The sequence below is a fragment of the Pezoporus occidentalis genome, unplaced genomic scaffold (genome assembly GCF_034315485.1).
Source record: "Pezoporus occidentalis ecotype Australia unplaced genomic scaffold, CSIRO_AGI_Poc_V1 ctg4, whole genome shotgun sequence".
Lineage (NCBI taxonomy): Eukaryota > Metazoa > Chordata > Aves > Psittaciformes > Psittacidae > Pezoporus > Pezoporus occidentalis.
In genome coordinates, this window is record NW_026915724.1 from 12,837,249 (window position 1) to 12,857,049 (window position 19,801).

General features: G+C 42.5%; 1 protein-coding gene across 27 annotated transcripts in view; it reads right to left on the minus strand.

Moving 5' to 3' along the window:
- Positions 1 to 19,801, minus strand: part of DTNA (dystrobrevin alpha) — a 233,011-nt gene that overhangs the window by 115,465 nt on the left and 97,745 nt on the right. Inside the window, exon 1 of one of the 27 annotated variants that reach the window (XM_062633461.1) lies at positions 16,258 to 16,387. The exons of the other annotated variants lie outside the window; for them this stretch is intronic. The gene's annotated coding sequence lies outside the window, so the exon portion shown is untranslated. Of the gene's footprint in view, positions 1 to 16,257; positions 16,388 to 19,801 lie in introns of those variants that run through there. 27 annotated transcript variants of the gene reach the window in all.

A 19,801-nucleotide genomic window follows, 5' to 3' on the forward strand; every position in this document is an offset into this window, starting at 1 on the left:
TTCTGCCTGTGGACAGGGGTACATTTGTCCAGTGCTCTTCCAGACAGTGCTGCTCAACCTCCCACTTTGGCCTTTGGTGAAGGCGTTTGTAATGTGCAAAAAGGAAAGGCAAACCTACATAATGGAAGAAGAAACAATGGTCAGCCTTCCTCTGCTGTCACAAGGCACAGTTATGAGGCTAGGGGCCAAATTAGGGACAGTTAGCCAAGTCAAAACCACTCAAGATGGGAAACCTGAGAAGCAAGAATATAGCAAGCCCAGGTCTAGAGGCAGACTTGGTCAGAGGTGCAGCTCTGTATCAGGAAACCTGGTGTGTCCTGTGCAGCAGGGTAAGGAAGAAAGAGCAAGAAAGAGCAGCAGCAAAGTCAGCAGAGGAGCAAAAACTTTTTCAGGAGAGGAGAACCAGAACTATAGCCCTTTTCTAAGGGGCGGAACTAGCAGGTGAGATGAATTCACACAGTATAATACACTGAGCAGCAAGAAAACTGGTGGAATTATCTGATGCACCTTCTGGTGGGGTGAGTGGTCAACCTTTAACTCCTCCTGACCTGTGTCTGGACTGTAAGGGACTGTTCTGCTGAGGAGACTGAATACCACCCATTGTAAGGCTGAGGGTCCTGGAGAGGCTGTCTGAGCTGACCAGGGCATTTCCTTGTCCCCTGGCTTTCAGGAAGACAGTCTCTGTCATGCTCCAGCTGCAGGTCCAGCTGTGCAGGCTGTCAGTGTGGGCTGCTGCCCATTTCCCACACAAGAGCTTGCGTTTCCTCTTCACCTCTCCCAGTGTTGCAGGGAGTGGTGGCATCTCCCCAGGCACATTGCCTTCTCTACAGCTTGGGAAGGGCTTGAGCTGACCTGGAGGGTGCAGGAAACCTGACAAAAGGCACTGAAAATACTTCTCAAGCATAGAATCATGGAATAGTTAGGGCTGGAAAGGACCTTAAAAGATCATCCAGCTCCAACCCCCCTACCATGGGCAGGGACACCTCATACTAAACCATGTCACCCAAGTCTCTGTCCAACCCAGCCTTGAACACCACCTTCACATCATCTGAAGGACCTGAAATACCCCAGTCCAGCTTGGATTTTCAGCTCAAAAATTTCCATTTCCAAACCCTGGAGAGACAAAAGATCCTTCTGTCTTCTCAGTCCACTGCTTACTGACTCAGGTTATCAGTTATCTCAACTCAATTTCAGCTGTTCTAATACCTGCATTTCACTACAGATGCCCAGAGGCAAAGGGTACTTAGGAATTAGAGGTGTGAATTCATTTCCAGAGGCGCTGAAACAGATTTAACAAAATCTATTGGGTAAATATTTAGCTGCAGGCTTGGCTCTAAGTGAGGCTGTAGAAGTGTGGTTTTACAACCCAAATGAGTTGAAAACAGGAGTTGGAAGAGTAACAGAGGGTTTCTTTCTTTTTTTCTTTTTTTTTCAGTTGCTTACAATTTTATTTTACTTTTTTATCTACAGTCTTGCCACTGAATCCTATTTGTAAAGGACTTAGAAAGGACAAATACCTTTGCTTGGAACAGATGCAAATGCTGTAAAGCATTGAAATATTTGGCAAAGAAAGGCTTTTTGGTGGTGTTCCTTGCGTACACCTCATGTTTCTGCAGCTGAGAAGCACTGAAAGGATTTCTGCTGGCAATCTCCATCACCAGGAGATCTTTTTATATCAAGTGCCAGTCATTCCTCACTATATCAGCAACAGGCTACTTAAGGTATATCATCTAATGAGCAACATCATGGAGATTTGGGTGAGATGCAAAAAATACTACAGGGGAGCAGCTTTGGAGTAGCATTTGTATGTCAGTTGTATGAGCCAGAGAAGAAGCCATAAAGGGTCCATAAGAAGCCAGTGTGGAGCAGATACCTGGTCCAAAGTAGCACGGACCCTGGAAGTCTTTCAAGTATGCATTTTCTCATAGAGCCAGTCTGCCTGCGAAGGTTTTAACACAGCAGTCATGGAGCTATAAATAATGTGCAGCACTAATAAGGTCAAAATAATGAGGGTGAATAAACCATAACAGGATCCCTTCAAACTTTGTTTTCATCTAAGATCTTGCATTAGGAAGAAAACCAATATGCACTTTAATAATCAGCTATATGAGGGAAATACTCAAGGTTAAGACACAAAATGATCAGCAGATCACATTGAAATGATCTGCTGAAACTGTACTGACTAAAATGGTGTCGCTGTCTTGAGGGGGAGAACAGAAATCATTAAAAAGCTTTAGAATTTTGTAAGATTATAAATTCATAAAACTGTAGAAATATATACACATAAAAATGATAAACTAATGCACTTAAAACAAGAGAGCTGGAGCATAAACATTTTTAAGCCCCTGGAAATTGCTACATCTGCCAGCCACAGTTCACGACAGCTGAATTCTTGAACAGTGCCAAGAACTCAGACCATGGAACCGTTTTACATGAGCTACTATGCACAGGAAGAATACTGTGAGGGCCTTTTGTTCACCTCCAAAATTTCAACAGAAAACCTAGGTACAAACACTTTTTTTATAAAGGCACCTTATCAGACTTGCCTAATATATCTGCTAGGATCAAAAAGACACATCACATAATCTTTGTCCTGACTGCTCTGGCTTTGATATGGTCAAGGATAAGAAAAACCCCACAAATACAGTACTCTTTCAAATGTCCAAAGAAAACATGTTCCCATTCTTCTCATGCACACCAAACGGAGATCCCATCTGCACACATTTGGTTACATCAGGATAAAAGTCAGGTTGTTTTATATTTGTTTCCCTAGCACTGCAAACACTGACTGCAAAACAGGTAACACCTGGATGTATAAGGGATAGAAAACCTTACCAAATTAAACTTTTTAAGCTTCCCATGGGCAACAGCTACTCAGAATAATCTCTTCTGCTATATCTCTATCCATGAAAGACATTTCTCCATACATTTCCTGTTCTTCCAGGCAAGATACAGCATCTGGACTGTCTCTGTCCTGGTACAGAGCTGGTTTTTATGTTCCTGAATTCATGGATCTATCTGCTACAAACTCAAACTTTAGTATATGCATCAGTTTATGCTGATATTTATAAGGAAAAAAATAGAGATCCCGAAAGAACTGGACTTCAGCAAACACTTCTCATCCCTTTTACAGGGTGACTTTAAGAAAGAAAAATGTTTTCTTTTTTCCTTTTGTCTCAGTAAATAGTTCTCTTGTATTCCAGATCATTTGGGAATCTAAATGTTTGTTCTTTATAATAAAGGATTTATGTTTTTTTTCAGGACTGGGCCAAAGCTTTGCCCTGAAGGATGAAGAACACACACATGGGGAGATTTGTGTCTGAAGGCACCAGGCCAGAGTTACCATGAGTACTATGAGTGCTTTGGCAAGTTTCTCTCAGCTGGAACTAACACAGCAGATATTGTTTTGAAAACATGGCATCCTGGTACAACCCCTGCTTCTCCCTTAAGGACGTCCACTGTAAAACATGACATTACTTGCTCCATGGCCTGCGGGCAACCTCTTTCAGGATCAGCACTGGAACAAGACAGGCCTGACACTGGTCCCTGTGCCTCAGATTTCTGCCGCACAGAAAAAGGGCAAAACTAAGATCTGTCTGTGGAATATTTTTAAAAGCCAGAAGCCATTGAGTCTGAGTATTGCTATGGCTTAGCTCACTACAGACTTAATCCCTTGAGTTGATCTCCAATACATTGTTTTAAGCTGCTATAATAATGCACTTCCACAGAGGCAGCCAGCACACCACCGTATGGAAAATGGCTTGCAATGAACTCAAAAGCCTCAGTAAATATGTCTAAAATGACTCCTTTTAACACTGGGAGTTGAAGCCTGTTGAAATCTGCCTGGAGTTTTTTTGCTGCAGCCTTGTCAAGAGAAATACCCTCTCATTTGGGAATTAAAGGCACCGGCTGACGTACGCAGTCATACTTGGCCAGCACCGATTAATGCTTCTCCGCTGCTGGCATGCCATTTTTCCCAAAGGTTGTGAACTTTTAAGTGGCTCTTGTCCAGCACAGTACATTTAGAGTAGAAGAGAATGGAGAGGGTGCATATGTCTGCATTTGAAAGAAGTAAAAGCTCTTTATCTTCCATATAAAATACAGAGTTTAATCCCAGTTCAACTTAAATCAATAGGAAGGCTTTCATTGACTTCAGTGACAATTAAGCCAATTTTGCCAGGATTTTATCTATGTTTAATTTTAGCCATAATGGCTTGTGTTTTCAAAAGTAACCTGTGATTTAGGAAACCTCTATTTCTGGATATATTGTAAGATGTCCATTAGATATCCACCTTTCACAAAGGAAGAGTTCTCATTCTCCCCCCCCACCCCAGAAAATCAAGCTGGGCAATGAAAATAAACATTATCTTTTGAAAACAGAGCCTAGTCTTTATGTTTGCCTGTTTTGTAGTGTTGCAGTGTTAAAATCAGAATGCTGCAAGGTTAAATTATGATGTGAACAGATTCACAATCAAAGGGGTACCCAAGACAGCAGAACAGCAACATCAGGAGTAACAACAGATAAGCAGTGAATGATAGCAATGTGTGGATCAACAGTCACTTCTGTTGTTTAATTACTCTAAGATTCTGAATGAAAAAGGTGGCATTTGCCATAAATGACACAATCTTCTTCATCCTTAAGTGGCAGATGTGAAATACTCACTGCTGGGAGATGTTATGCATCATTATATCAGCTCATTTTTTCCACATCTTTATCCACTTTAAATAATTTTGGATTTAAAATTATATGCTGTTTTACAAAGATAGGAAATTAACCTAATGACCTTGATGTAATAACTCCAGTCACTGATTCCAACAAAAGTAATCTATGCCTGAGCTATCCAGAATCTTTATAGGAAAACTGTAATTACCAAACACTGACTGCAGCAAAATAGGATAAAAAGGCACAGAGATTGCATGGGATGCACCCAGAAGAGAGAGGTTTCAAATATTGGCTGTTTTTATGCAATAAATCATGGTGTGGGGGAAAAAAGTTATCTTAAAATGCAGGCATAACCACTCTTCTTCCTGGCCTGCAGGTGTTTTCACATACCAATTTCTCATCTGATACCACAGGAATTTAAAGGCAGAGGACCCTAATTAGTAGGAGCTCAGGCAGTTCTGCCCTTTGCAAGGAGCTGCAAAAGCCAGATGGAATATGTTAAAAGTCATGATCTGTTCTGCCTCCAGCCCTCCAGTGGGACCTTTCTGTTCACGTCTGACCAGCCATAGTGGAAAGGAAGATGGATTAGCATTTTTCCAGGTAGAATGCACTTACAGCCGTGTATTACTTCCCTACAAGATCGGAGTTTCATAAACCAGAATGGGACTTCAGATGTTTACTATCCCTTTCTAACAGTTACAGTTGCACAGTATTGATGTCCTGAGTTGACAGCTGAGTAGCACCCAATTTAAAATAAACTGTGTAGAATCTTTTTTTTTTTCTAGTAGAAATCACAATTTGCACATAAAACTTTGGCTTTATGGACAAGGGCAGGACACTTCAGGTAAAGAGAAAATTTGATTATTGTTTTTTACAAACTGTTGAGATCATTGCAACACTGTCCTTATGCTATGTACAACATTATATTATTCTGGGGTTTTATCAGAATTCAAAATACAAATGGGAGCTTAGTAAAAGGGAGCAAAAGCACTTTCTGCTCCTTGTCTCACTATTTTTAGATTTGTAGTTGTTCTCTATATTGCCAAAGTCACACACAAAAATGAGAAAAAATTTCTGAGCTAATACTAATTGCACTGGTGGACTGCTGATTAAACTTAATATTTCCCAGGCTTTAGGGACACAAATGAGAACCAAATGGGTATCTAAATTCTGAACTGGCTTTCTGGGAGGACTTCATTGAACTTCACCCAAAACTTACCACCTGAGATGTTCTGCAATTCAAAACCTATTTCTGAAGTGAAAGATCTATTTCTGCACCTACCTAATACATTCTCTGCCTTAAAAAAGAAAGACTCCTACTATTCAGTGGTGTTAAATCACTTCTCACTCTCCATGCAGCTCAGTTAAATGTGCTGAGATGTACCCCATGTTTAACTGAGAGGGAGCAGGAGCAGAGAGCAGGCTGGAAGAAAATGTCCCGCAAAGAACATGCTTCACTGTTGGCCATACACAGTCCCAAGTGTGTTGAGTCACAGTTTGTCCTGCAAGGAAGATCCCCCTCCTCAAGCTTTTGGATTAGAACTTTCACTTCTGTTGTAAAAAGTGGTGGTTTAGTGTAAATTCATCACAAACCCAGGCATTTAAAGAAAATGGAGGTGAATAATCTTTTTTCCACTGACAGCTGTAAGGCTATTGTACTTACCCAAGCCTGCAGCCACCCAGACCCAGCACAAGTCTAAGCTGGTGATGCTCTGGCTCATGGGATGACTCTTCACCACTTTGACCAGCCCAATGTGCTCACTGATTCAAAGGCACAAGGTTTCCTGCTGCGGCCAGATCTGTTTGCTTTAAAACCATTAGAAGGTCCACTGTGCCAGACTTAGGCTCTTAAAGATCAAAACCTGACCAAAATGAGTAATTACTTCATTCTGTTTTTAGTCTTATAGGTTATTTACGTTATTTACAGGCTTTTACATTACCAACTGGGAGAAAAGAAACCCAACAAACCCTACTAATGGCTAGTTTAAAACATCCTCTCTAATCATAGCTCTGGATTACTCAGTTTTCTTGCATTTAGTATATCACTGTAATAAAATCACTCTGCAAAGAAGACTCAGCAGCGAGATGCAGCAACATGTAAGAGAAGGCATGGAAGGAGCTGGTTTCATATCCTTACACACAGTGCAGCTGTAAGAGATTTCTTCTTTCACAAGGAGGTAGTCCCCTGTCTCTGTGCTCACAATCCCTCATAATCACCTCCTGTTAATTCACCCAGATATTTTCCTTTCCAAAAATCTTTGTTCAAGTTGCAGAAACCACACTTGTTTCCCTATTTCACATTACCTTAGCAGCTAGGGAAGAAGCTCCCAAGTCTCCAGTACATGAGGATACAGAGGTTATTCAAAACTATTATGCGTTTTTAGGGTTTGCATCCATCAACTTTTGACAGCCTTCCTGAGGCTGCCCTACAGAGAAAAGCCCAGACCTGGTGCCACAGCCGCCAGCATCTTTAAAGGACACCTTCCAGATTAGGATGGAAGGCCAATGATGCCAACACCCCAAATCTTGGTTGGTACCGTGGTGGGCCACCTGGAGAAGCAGCCCAGCGGCGTACACACAGCAACCACATAAACCAGAGGCAGGTGGATCAAGGCACACACTTTACTCACAGCTTCTCCCAAGACCAACTGTTTTTCAGGAGTGACATGGGCTTCATTTTGGGAAAGGTCTACCAGAGGGAAAGCTCCTCAGTTTCAGTACTTTTCCGCTAACAAACACGAAGTAAGTGCTGGCTGGGCTCTGGCAATGCCTCATTTCAATCAGATACATAGGACACAAAATAGGTTTGTTTGATCAAAGGAACAATTTGAAGCAGTGCGGGTGAAGTCCAATTAATGTCTCTGAATAACATCAGCAAGTGGCCCTATATGAAGTGTAAACATTATTGCAGCCACAAGGCTGATGACAATCAACATTCACTGAGAATTGTACAGGTAAGCAGTGCTTCATGAACACAGGAAAAGCTCGACACCAAAGACAGGACAAACAGAAGACAAGGCATATGGAAACAATTATAGGCAATGAAAAGGAGCAATGTTATCAGTTATGACAGCTAGAAAAACAAGCTCCTTGCATAAATGTTAAAGGAAGGATCTGAAGGAAGAGCATCTGGCCATTACAAAATGTGAGTCTGCTCCAAGGAATAGCACAACAGAGGCAAAAAAGTGCATATACATAGTGAGGATGGAGGAGGAATAGGACAGATGGGAGAAAAGAAGGTGGCAAGCAGACAAAGGAAAGCAATAAGAATACCAGACGAGAAGGAAAATACAATAAATGAACAGCCTGGAAGCTAAGGGGTACCTATCAGTGCCCTTCACGCTAAGGTGTTGGGAGTATTCTCAAAGCCTGCTGAAGACACTGAATTGTACCTCTGCATACAGAGTTTTCAGAGGTTGAGAGTTACGATTCTAACATGGAACAAATACACCGAGCTCACAGAATAAACCCCAAACAATGTGGTTTTGGTCAGCCTACTCATGAACAATACATCAGTTTGAAGCAGTGCAGCAGAGAAGCATTTGAGCACCCAGCACCTGCTGGGTGACTACTGAGGTGTGCACAGAACAAGGAGAGCAAAGAATGGCTGACAAAAGATGACCAAAATCTCTCAGTAACTCTCTTGATTAGAGGCCAAAGGACTAAGCTTTGTTTCTCAAGCTACATGAATAGGATATTTAAGTTGCTCAGAACTGACACAGCTAGTTATAGGGTGGAATAATAATAACCTTTGAAGAGAACTACAGCCACATTTCCTGTGGCAGAACAGGAGGCATTATGACCTTTGTATCCACCTCAGCACTCAAGACTACCTAATGTTTCCTCTCCTGAGTGCTGCGAAGATGCATAAATTCACAAACCCATGTTGGGGGATAAAAGTGTCCTTCCCACTTGCCACAAACTGGTGGGTTTGGCATGATACTGTCCCAGCACATGAGGCAGATGCTGTTATGAGCAAAATATCTAGTAAAATCTGGAGACATTTTAGACCTCATAAAGCCAACAAGGTCTAACTGGTAACTTGATAAAGATTAAAAATTACTGTAGTTTCAAGAGCTCAGTGCTTAAGTGTATTCCCTAAAGCCCAATGATGGAAATGCTGTCAGAAAACTAATACAGGGGATAAAGTAGAATTTAAAATAGTCCATCTATTAGATAGTCTCATCTATTGAGAAGAAAAAAATCCATTTGTGTTGCTATTTAGGGCTATAACATTTCCTTGAGTAGGAAATTACACAATATCGCTTTTATTAAACTTAGATATTTTCAAACATCAACTTCTTTAAAATAATCCAATTAAAGCATGTTTTTCATGTTTAACCATATTCTAAATAACCTGTTACTCCTTATTTTGGAACATACTGCAAGCACTTGCTCTGTCTAAAAAGTGCCTTGTGTTCATACAGACATAATCTGATTAATTTTGGTGTTACTACTGCTGTTGAATTTGCCCCCTAGATTTGGAATGCAGTTCTTTGAAAGGGGAAAAAAAAAGTCTCCATTTGTCTGTGCTGCTAAATTAGGCACCCTTGACAAGCCAACTAACTGAAATCTGGTTTCTTCCAGGAAAGCCAGAATGAATCACTGTTTCCCTTTCCTGCCACCAGCAGAGCCTGACCGCTTTCCAACCAGGGAAAAGAAAAGGCAGACAGATTTCCCTAACACCTCTTCCACATGAGGATTTTGCTGGTCTGTCTCAAGAAGTCTACAAAGAAAACAAGAGTCAGATATTTGGTGGCCATCTATCAGGCAGAAGACCTTACCAGTGGTTCCTGGCCCAAGCATTTGTACAAGATAAGCTTTTTCGCTTGACACCTTTGAAGACTTCAGTGTGCTCATAAATTCTAGAGAATCATAAAAGAAACTGGTGACTGATAGGAAACTGTAACAAACTTGGCCTCTAGCTACAGAAAAACATTCACTGCTTTGGAAACATACTCTTACAGATTATTGGGTTTAAGAGTTAATAGTGGTTATTTAGCTTTAGAAGACAAGTACATTTGTGTGTGGAAACACATGCACAACTTTTTTTGCCTTGGTTCTGCAAATATTCAATTAAGCTAAAAAGTATTTTAACTGAAACAAATTAACTGTGCCAGTGCAATATTTCAGTTTCAATTAACCTTTTAATTTAAATGTTCGTCTGCCTACTTTCAATATAATTTAAAGCTGGTAAAAATCCAAATCTTCAATAGAAGTGAAAGATAGTCTGACTGGAATGATAATAAATTCTTAGGTGAGGTGTCAGCTCTTATTTCCTGAGCAAACTGACAATAAGGAAGTGTGATGCATTTCTGAAGCCTAGAGGTTACGGAAAGGGAAAAAAACTCCAACTTTTATTTTTCTGCTTTTCTCTGCTAACTTCAGCAGAATTAATAAATAAGATGTTCCTAGTTTTCCAGTATTAGCATTCCCCAAGGCATCCTCAGTTTCACTGCCACTGTCAAAGGGTGCTTGAAAGACTAATTTGCCACTTTTCATTCTAAGGAACACTCCGCAGAAAAATACCTGCAACTTAAGACAGCGAACAGGATTTTGGTGTTCACCTCACGACATAAATGTGTTTGTTAGAAATAACGTTCTTAATTACAGTTAGTAAGTAGATGGCACTGTGCCTCTCAGTCCTGCAAATCCAGTTGCTTTCAGTCCAGTATTCAGCTGCAGCTCATAGTGAGCGTGGAGTGGTCAGCCTCAGAGGCAGCCACAGTTACTTCAGCATGGCAGAAGCACAGCACAGTTTCACACACTTAATAGGCTATTTTCCTGTAAGGATGGGGAGACCTACAGTTTGTGCCTGTTTTACTCTTCTTGGCCCAATGCGATAGCATTTCTTAGGTCACTTATCGTTAATGAAAGTGCTCATGGTGTTTCATCTTTTCTTCTGTCATTTATCTTTTTGGAAATCATGAAAACCAAAGCAATTCAACCTAAACTCAATTATTTGCGTCTAATGATGTACATGAGGCACTTTAGTTATGTCTGTCTGTGCATCTGTGTGTATATGCACACACAAAAGCAGGGAGGGAGGAGTCTTGTCATAGATTAATTAATCAGTACTGCCTGACCGTGATGCAAGAGGTAGGAGAAAAATTTTCCTTGGTATAGGATCTGAATGGAAGCTTTAGTCCTTGATGTTCAGAGCCAGAGCTGTCTGTGTCAGCGCAAGTTTACTGGGGACAAATCTGTAGGAAGAAGCTATGTTCCCTTTCCACTCGAAGACCTAACATCTCCAAGAGCCACAGGATGCCCTGAGCTGTTTGTTGAAGAAGTGTTTTCTCCTTCTTTCACAGGAAGTTCACTCCTCACTGAAAGAAATCATCTCACATATTCCAAAATGAGTCTCTTAAGGTTAAGTGTCTCTGCACTGCATGTCCACCTTGCCCACCTCAGAGTGCTTTTCTTCTGGATGAACCTTTACTGCTCCATCAGGGATAGAAAATCTCTTCTCAGGGTGTCCGCGGCATTTGGCATTTTTTCCTTAAGAGACTGTACTACTGGAAACAGGAGGCTGCACAGATTCTTTTGCTCTGCAGTAAACTTAGAAGTTCTCCATGGTTCGTGGCTGCAGAAAAGAACATGCAAAGAGAGTAGGGTAGCTCTAACATCTTGTGACTGTTCTGTAGCAGAGCCTCGCAAAAACTGTGAGCACTTGGGACGTAGTGATATTGAAGGCAAATTCCTCAGAGGAAGAATTACAGGAAGTTTGACCACAGGCAAATGTAGCCAGGTGGCAGCTTAACATCTGTCCCTGAGCCATTCCTATATAAGCCTCCCTTTCTCATGAGTGGCCATGGCAGTCCCAGAATCAGAGCCTCATCTTCCACAAGTTGTTGTGTGAGCACACCCATAATGCTGAAACGGGTACCAGAGCTAGCCCTACAGGCATCCAAGATAAACACCCTAAGGCCACAAATTCCTGTGCTTGTGAATCAGCTTCTCCTGGGATGATTTCACAGCAGACCTCCTTCCAAAGAGAACAGACTACTTCAGTTCTCCATGTTCAATCGTTTTAAGTGGATGCACCCTGTGCATGTGATGAAGACACCCTAGACTGCTGTCAGTACACCCACACCTGATGTGAAATGTGGCCCTGAAGATGTTAGCTCTCCCTTTAGAAATCCTTCTGCCCATTTTGATTTGAGCCAGATGAACATTTGGATGCGGAGCCCAAGCTCCTAGAGTTAGCATCTGCTACTGTAATCATTCTTATACATATTTATCCTTAGAAAAATATCTCAGTTGTCTGACAGCTGAGGTACTGGCCTGCTTCTACTGGTGCACATATTCCTACATCAATTAGTCACTGTAAGTTGTTCAGGATTGGAATTTTGCCCACGTTTACTATTTACATACAAGGCATAAAAACATAGAATCCTAGAATAGTTAGGGTTGGAAAGGACCTTCAGACCATCTAGTTCCAACCCCCCTGCCATGGGCAGGGACACCTCCCACTAAACCATGCCACCCAAGGTTTTGTCTAACCAGGATCACCTCCTTTGACCTGCTGGTCATGCTCCTTTTGATGTAGCCCAGGATACGGTTGGCTTTCTGGGCTGCGAGCACACACTGAAGCCAGCTCATGTTCATTTTCTCATCAACCAACACCCCCAAGTCCTTCTCCGCAGGGCTGCTCTGAATCTCTTCTCTGCCCCAACCTGTAGCTGTGCCTGGGATTGCTCCGACCCACGTGTAGGACCTTGCACTTGGCATGGTTAAACTTCATGAGGTTGGCATCAGCCCGCCTCAGCAGCATGTCAAGGTCCCTCTGGATGGCATTCCTTCCCTCCAGGGTATCAACCGAACCACACAGCTTGGTGTCATCGGCAAACTTGCTGAGGGCGCACTCAATCCCACTGTCCATGTCAGTGACAAAGATGTTGAACAAGACCGGTCCCAACACCGATCCCTGAGGGACACCGCTCGTTACTGGTCTCCAGCCGGACATTGAGCCATTGACCACAACTCTTTGCGTGCGGCCATCCAGCCAGCTCTTTATCCACTGAGCGGTCCATCCATCAAATTGATGTCTCTCCAATTTAGAGACAAGGATGTCGTGTGGGACATGTGTGTGTCGAATAATTTACACAAGTCCAGGTAGATGACATCAACTGCTCTACCCCTGTCCATCAGTTCTGTAGCCCCATCATAGAAGGCCACCAAATTGGTCAGGCAGGATTTCCCCTTAGTGAAGCCATGCTGGCTGTCACCAAGTGCCTTGTTGTTTCTCATGTGTCTTAGCATACCTTCCAGGAGAATCTGCTCCAAGATTTTGCCAGGCATAGAGGTGACACTGACTGGTCTGTAGTTCCCTGGGTCATCCATTTTCCCCTTCTTGAAAATGGGGGTTATATTTCCCTTTTTCCAGTCATCGGGAACTTCACCTGACTGCCATGATCTTTTCAATATGATGGACAGTGGCTTAGCATCATATTACATAGCATTAAAATTTGGTGTCTGTTTTGATTCCTGCTAACCAAGATTCCAGATTTCTTTCTTCTCAGAGGCTGACACACATCATGGCAGTCCAATGGATTAATTTTTTTCTTTTGGAGTCAGCTTGTTTTTCCCACTGTTTTCCATGAATCCAAAGCTAGTTAAAAGATTATTATGTCAATAAATTGTGTGACTTAATCTGTAGGAGTGGGCAGATGAGATCTCCCTTTATAAATTCGTTGACATTAGTGAGCTGGGTAAAATCGTAATAGCAAAATTGCGCAGTGAAATTCTTTTGAATTACCAGCAGTAGTACGCTGGGTCATGTACAAGATGTATCCACAGAAATATTATTTGCTTTAATACACCTTTCAGATGTTTCAGTGAGCATTAGGTATATCACACTGTGCAGACATGTGAATGTCTACAGACATACAATACACCGTCCCTTGTTTTGAAGGGTTTATAGAAGATTCGATGGGATTAATGAGGCAGTAGAAAGTAAGTGGAACAGAAGTCCAAGGGGAAAGGTTCATATGTACTCACAAACCCTTAAAATGGACAAAGTGATACTTGAAAATACAGTATTCTTCACTATATTATGACGAGAACTGTCACCTTTAAGAACACTTGTAGAGCCCAGTATTATCCTAAAAAATCATGCAATGGAACACCCTTTGGTGAAGAAAACTATCTTTGGTGACAGCACTCATGTTCCTTCTGTTCACCAGACTTCACCAAGAATATAATTTTCCATACCCGTATTTCCACAATCTCTAATCTTTTTTATAATCTAGCAAAGATGACTAGCTAGACACTCTTTTCTACCTTCTTTTGCTGTTGTTGCTTAAAAACAAAGCCCCTAACTAAGCCTCTCACTTCCTTTTCTCCAGTCCTTGCAGTAAACTAGCACAACTGTGACTCCAAAGACAAACGAAACTCATGGAAGCGGAAGTACTTATTAGGGGGTGCTTTGTCTCATCTACCTAGATTCCTTGATTTTTGAATTCCCTGGACAAATTCATGCCTAGTGCCTCTCTGTGACAGTGTGTCAGTGATACCATGCTGTGAATCACTTGTATCCCTGGTGCCTTATGGGCCACAACGGATGTGCTGTATTAAAGTGATCTTGGGTGTTTGAATTAGATTCCTTATTCACACAATTGAACAAAGACCCTAAATCTAGATAGATTAACTTTGATTTCTTAGATAATTGGATATGGATTTTCCTTGCTCTGCCTGAACTGGTGGAATCAGAGCTAAATCATGGTCCAACTTTGTTTGAGTTTTTCCTTGTACAGCTAATCTTCCCCTTTAAAGATTTCCATCCTTTCTGAATCGTTGTTTTCAAAAATCACGACTCAATTCTTTGCAAGCCTGCCTTGTTCTGGGATCATTAACAGGCTGCTCATTTATATACTTGCTTATTTCACAAATCCTCTCCTGGGACCTGATGGGCAGGTTTCTTCACCTCTGTTAAAGTCACCTCATTACAGCCAGAGGAACCTTGTTTAAATGTGAGCTCTAACCATGCAGTCCCTACAGCATTTCTTGTTGCAAAGTTGCCTACCACTCACATTTGGTTTAGTTATACCGTAACTCAGGCTGTTGTCTCTTGCCACTAAAAGGGGTGAGTGAGGGCAAGACTGACCTTCACATCAGTCCTCAGTTTCCACAAGAATGCTTCCAATTTGCCTACAGTGGCAATGAGGGCTTTTAAACACTGGATCACCAAGGATACAAATATATCTGAAAAAACAGAAAGGTTGCTTGAAAACTTTTACATAGAGCAGAGGAGAAAGGCTTCATATTTGCACACCCTTCCTGTGTCCTATGAAGAAGTAGTGGGCTAGGCCACTTTTTCCTTACTTCATATCTATCTATCTACCATGAAACACATTGGAGCTTTTCCCATGGATTGCACATCCATACCATTTGTCTTGTGCTTTCTGACAGAACCAGGGAGTAGATAAGACTCTAACCTCACTACTATTCCTAAATAGGCATGAAAGGCACTTGAATTTCTGCCTCTCACTCTTATTATCTGTGTAGCAGAATCACCTATGGAGAGAAAGTTTGAGGCTCTTGACCACCTCTTATACTGTCAGGAGAAAAAAAACCCAACTATTTGGTGAAAAAAAAACAAAACAGGAGTGCAGTGATAAGGAAGAAGTATGTTCTAGTTTCAGATAAGAGAAAGTATTCAAAATGTTGGAAACACCTCATGGGAAGCAGGAAAAGTACTGAATCATCTAACTTGAATTGCAGGCATGCTCTCCACGCTCTCCACACTCTCCACTACAGGTTTGGTCACTTAGCTGCTCTTTTTCTAAAGTACTGTTGTCTTCTTCCATGTAACGGATGCAGCCTGAAAGCCAGTCACATTTAAACTAGTGATGTGTAAAAGCAACAAAAAAGGTGCATAGAGAACATAGGAGAGTAAATAGGTTTTTGAGTTTGATATGGGTCTGAATAAACATTACAAATTCAACGATGACATTTGTATTTCTATTTAACTGTATGTGGATAAATGGTTAACAGTATAAAAAACATCCTGTGGCACTGTTTCCACTTCATATCTTAACAGGTGCACTGAAGTTTAGTTGACTGCATTAACAAAGCTGCCAGATTTTAGGGAGGCAGCATAAAATCTGAAGGAGGAAATGACATGACTATTCATTTCCAAGAAGACTCAGGCACCCTGATGAAGCTGATACGGAGAGAGGAAGAAATATTAATAAATGCTAAGACAGCAATAGTTAAAAAGTACTGCTAACAACAATCACAGGTAAAGCCCTGTGTTCTGACTGACAAGAGAGATGTTCTGAACTACTGTGCAGACAGTAACAAACCCAAAACTTGTTCAACACCTTTAAGTAAAGCTGAAACAACAGCAAAATATCTACCTAGTCTTTTGCACTGATTTGAGGGCTATCACCTCCTGATCTGTAAGACTGGTCTCTCTGCAGTAAGAGTCTCTGTAACAGTTTAAACCACTGTCAGTGTATTCACACTGTCACGTTAGCAAACTAACTTTAAAAGAAAATACTTGGAAAAACTAAGAGAAAACTCTCTGGGAAGTTGTGCTGCCACACAGAGGAGGGTAAGCTCTCAGGTTAATAGATGCAGTTGTACCTTACCTGGTTCTGCAGTTTAATACCCCCACACGCCCCTACTCCTTTTCGCTGAGCACATGTGCTGGGAACTGGAGCATCTGACCTTCCCCAGCTCTCCAGCAGAAACTCCAGTGTAACCTTTACCTTCAGCAAGGAGCTGTGCTCCTTTTTCCCCTGGTGCTCTGCGCAATCTAATACACCTCATCATGTGGTGTGTTGCTATAGCACCAATGAATCCAGCTGCTGCGACACAAAAGACTGACAAAAAGTTGGTGTTTTTTTTTCCTGTCCACCCACCTGGTAAAACTCAGGGTTGTTTTCTCATGCAGCACATCTAATCCAGATAGACCTGTGCTACCTGTGAGAGCTATGTTGTAGCAAAGTCTCAGAATGACACAAAGATTTTGCTCTGGGAAAATTGGGGTTTCCTTTTAAGAAAACAAATGAGTCACAAGTATGAAATCACCACTGATCCCTCGAACAGCTGATAATTACTTTTCCTGCCATCCACTGGTTTCAAAATTTAGGTCCCTGTCTCCGTAAGAATTGCAATCACATAATCATGGTTGGCAGACAGAAACACAGAGCTGGTACAGGTGACAAACACCAGAGGTACCTTTTCAGAAGCAGACCAGGCATGCACTTCCACCCTCCTGTCCTGGAAAAGAACTTCTATGAAATTCTTTGCTTGTGGAACAGAATTGTGTTTTTCTGGAAAATGCTAGTAATCATTATTAAAATGTTTAGCTTTCTGAGCTAAACATTGATACTTTACAGCTTCAGATGAATTGTTGCGGAGAATTCTTAGTAGAACCGTTCAAAATCTGACTTGGGAAGTGTACTAGAATATATGAATTGCCACCTCTAAGGTCCCAGCCTTGCAGCTGCATCTTTGAGAACAAATTCTTCCTGTGAAGCAGGGCCATAGTCTTCCTCCAGCAGTTTGAGCAGACAGAAAAGGACTAAATGTGCAACAGAGACAAGCCTTTCACCTGTAACAAGTTTCTTCAAGAGCAGGGACTGAACTGGCAGCAACCTGGTATGTGCCACACCAACCATGCAAGGCTTTTCTGAACTGGTTCTAATGGGGTTTTCCCAGCAATCAGCCTTCCCCCAAAGTTGCTAGGCATTGTGAGTTGGAGTAACTGCTTCTGTTTCCAATAAAATGTTTCCAAGGCAAAAATTCTGTTCAGTGTGAAAGATACTACTGCTCCAGAAGCATCTTAACTAGCAATGTAACTATATCATCAAAAGGCCAACTTTTCTACTCAATTCTCAATTTATCTAAATGTGGCTGTCTTTGGAGTTTGCGGATCTCCAGTTTTATACATGTTCAGAGCTGTTCTAAGAGACCTCTGAAGATGGAAAACGGCAAGGCAGGCTCCTGGAAGAGTCACCTTACTTTGCCTTGAAGTAGGAATTTATTTATGTACTCACTTTTAAAATTCTGTCTGGCATTCTGGATACAGAGATAAAATACAGGGCGCAGGAGTATCATCTTCAGAACAATGTCTACAATTACTCAACACATACCCTCTTAATTGTTACTACACAGTGGATTTTCTTCCCCAAATCCTGACTGTCAGGAGAACAGACAGGCCATGCAGCACATCCTGAGGTGGTATAATGTGACTGAGTTTCAGCTGGTACACAGTTGTTTACAAATTCTGTTATAAGTACTTTACACACAGCAACAGCAAGAAACCCCAAAAGCTGAGAGGTAAGCAAACCTTCCATGCATGTCTATTAATGTTACTGTCTGTCTTGTATGCTTTGACCTCACTCTAATTGCATATAAACAAGAAAACCTATTGAGGGAGCCTAACGGACTACTAAAGCATGTCACCTCTTGTAAAAGAAAGGAACACAGGCTTTTGAAGAGCAATATCCCTCTGAACCAACAATGATGCAGGTCATGCAGCTGAAGCTGCTTTGAGCCCTGCAAAGGCTCTCTGCTCCCTCCCCGGAGGGCTTTCCCGCTCCGCAGGACTTGTGGATGCACGGCACCTGCTCACTGTTTACCGAAGGGCTGACAACGCAAAGATTAACAGCCATAACTTCAATAATTCATGTACACTCTGGTGTCCTGAGGCTAAAAGCCTCCAGTGGCACTCATGATTTCACGCTTTCACAGGCTTTATCTCTTCCACTGTGCTCCCTCCTGAACCCAGTTTTCCTCCACTTCTACAGGTCAGTAGCACCCGGCAAGGGACCTGCAGGATAAACCAGCCAGTCTGAGAAACCGTGCTTGTCAGTATGGGGGATAGTCCTGAACTCTTCAGGTTTGTTAACACAGGTGGGCACCTAGAAAGTGCTCCTAAGGAAGGTGGGAACAAGCTTCCAGCGGCACTTACTTTTGCATGGAAAGGACTGGGCATGGCTTGAAACATTGTTGTGTGCTTACTCTTCTGGAACAGAGTCAGTTAATACACTACCTGGAAAATGCCACAGATCGAGCCAATGTCAAAGGAAGGTTATTCTGCCCTTCTTTAAACACTCACTGGCCAGAGGCTGCACACACACAGCATCAAGCACATTTGGACTTGCAAGACAAATGGGCACGTTTCCATCAAAATACTTCCTCATGAGAAATGCTACTGAGCCTTCTAGAGGGCTCTCTTCCTACTGCCATGGGGGGGGGGGCCAAGATGCTATGTGCCAGCTCTGCCTCCCAGCCTGCTGTGCTGGACCCAGGCACATCCTCATACAGCTGCTTGAACACCACCACTGAGACCTCAGTCCTGCAAGCCCCAAGCCCCAAGAGCATAGGTCCGGCATGGCTTTGGAGGGCCTGTGAACCCCCTGCAAGCCACAGCACTGGAGGGCAGAGACAGCCAAAGGGTTCTACAGAGCCCAGCCTCTATGGGGCACGGCTGTGGCTACACCAGGCCCATCTGGACTAAGCTGGTTTGGGTGCCCTTCTCAAACTAATAATGCTTCAGGCTGGAGTGGTGCAAATAGAGCACGGAAACATCTCTGTGGCTGAGCTGATTCACAGCACTACAATTCTTTTGTTCCAGCACTCCTGGGGAGGTGGTGTGCAAAGACGGGAGCCACGGTTTAGCATGTGGGGAGACCATGCACTGCCACAAGCAGCCTAAGAGCTGGTGTTACAGAACTGTGGCCTTAGCCTCCTTATAGGTGCAAAAGGGTTGTGACTACCAAAGTCTTGACAGCCCCTCCTTCGCCCTCCTCCCTCCTCCCTGAGGATCCAAGTATTGGGTAGCTGGCAGTGCATGCTGTTGGCAGCCAAAAGCCCATGCACGGCCTATGGTGCGAGAACCCAGAGTGCCCTGAAAAATGACTTCTACTGTTTAGTGAGCGGGACGGATGTGTACCTCTAGCTGCAATTAAACTCCAAATGCAAAATAAAGCACTTTAACCAAAACAGGCCAGAATGAACAAAACCGCTTCAAAACCCAAGTATGAGGACCTGGGTTCAGCCTTGCTTTTCACCTACCAGTGACAAGACCATGAGGTGGCATCCCCTGGCAGACCCTCACACCAAGCCAAATGAGGAACGTCCCTTGGCAGAGAGCAAGTACCATGACCCTGCCTGCACACGCCT